The 1589-nt window shown below is 42.3% G+C and overlaps 1 pseudogene; it reads right to left on the reverse strand.

The window, feature by feature from the left end:
* Window positions 1–404: 404 nt before the first annotated feature.
* On the reverse strand, window positions 405–1289 carry LOC141055935 (fibroblast growth factor receptor substrate 2-like; annotated as a pseudogene).
* Window positions 1290–1589: the final 300 nt, after the last annotated feature.

Genomic DNA, 1589 nt, shown 5'->3' on the forward strand with positions numbered 1-1589 from the left:
AGCATCACAGACTAAGTGCGTCCACTTGAATCGTCTGGAAAGTCCCTACCCGCTGAGGAGGTCAGTACTTTTTATAATATTAATTGGAATGATCACGCACTGACATGCGCGGTGAATCAGGTTTTTTTTCACATTCCTCCTTTATCTCAGTTGGTTTGGTTCTCACATTCCTCCCTTCCAACTCCCACAACAATGCCTGAGCAGGTGGTTGTTTTTCACATTCCTGAGTGTGTGCTCTCCTCATGGTAGGAAAAGTTCAGATTCCGGTCACAATCCATAGTATCCAAATGGATGTTTCAATGTACTGCAATCACTATCTTATTGACTGGATGCCTATCTATACCAGTCTCTCACTCATGCATATCCCATTTGTATCACAAGACCCTGAGCACATGCTGACAAGCTCACACTGCTAATGAACTGCTGTCTTCCTTCACGGAGGCCATATTTTGTTCAATGACAGATGGAGACGATGCCTTGCTATTAACACATCCTGATATATCAGGTGTTAAATTATCACTGCTTTGTGACTCTGAGCTACTGAACGAAACCAACATGCTCCGGGACCAAAGACACACTCCTGGAATAGCGGAAACATTTTCATACCCCATTCTTCTCACACAGGAGGATTCTTGATGGTCATCACTGTCATATCCAGTGTCCCATATGGCTCCATCTAAATCTCCAGATTGTATACCACTAAATGTTTTTATCTCTTCACTTTTTATTTTGTTCCCAACCACACAGGCTTGGCCAAGTCCAAGATTCTAGTCTACATTAAGATAGCTTTGCATAGACATTTGACTCATGCCACCATCTGAAAGCTTATGGTGTAGCGATAAATTGGATCTTTTCATCTTATTAGAATCAGGAAATTTGGAATTTTCTGATGTTCTTGTGGAAGAAGAAGAAGTGATGAATTCACTTCCAATAGGCTCTGGCCTTAGGGTAGATGAGATTAGTGAGATTGCTGGGAGAGTGGGATAGATGTCATACCGGTATGGGAAACTTTGTTCAGCATCTGCTACTGGAGAGTCTCCATCTGGATGAGAAATTACACTTATTCGATTGTTTTGCATGCATATTTGTAGCAAGTTAAAAAGATCTTCTTCATGGGTACATCTGAACCCAAATATCCCTTCTCCAGTCTGACATCTCCTGCCACAGACAAAGGAAAACAGATCGGTGTCTTAGCTATATTTCAGAAGGCTGATGTAAGGCAATCTCACAAACCCTCCTCTCCTAATATGAAAAATTAGAGTAGTCTCTGTAAGCTCACCCCACAGCATAATCACAGCAATAGGACCTGTGTGCCATTCACTCGCGTTGTGCTCTTCAATACATTGCTCACGTGGTTTCCAAATGGAGACCAGAGGCTGGAATAGAGCAATGGAGTCTAGAATTGGTGTTTAACTTATTAAGCAGTGAGTTCAGTTTGTATATTGGTCGTTTGCTCCGTCTTTGGTCTTGTTTCCCATCGAGCACATCTGGGATGTCAATGATGTCAATTGCAAAGGGAGCTGCCAGCAGAGGATCTTGATGATTTGCTCATCTGCCTGCTTATGATTGATCAGCATCATACAGAGAGA

This window comes from Dendrobates tinctorius, unplaced genomic scaffold (genome assembly GCF_039654945.1).
Source record: "Dendrobates tinctorius isolate UK_male_01 unplaced genomic scaffold, ASM3965494v1 ptg000192l, whole genome shotgun sequence".
Lineage (NCBI taxonomy): Eukaryota > Metazoa > Chordata > Amphibia > Anura > Dendrobatidae > Dendrobates > Dendrobates tinctorius.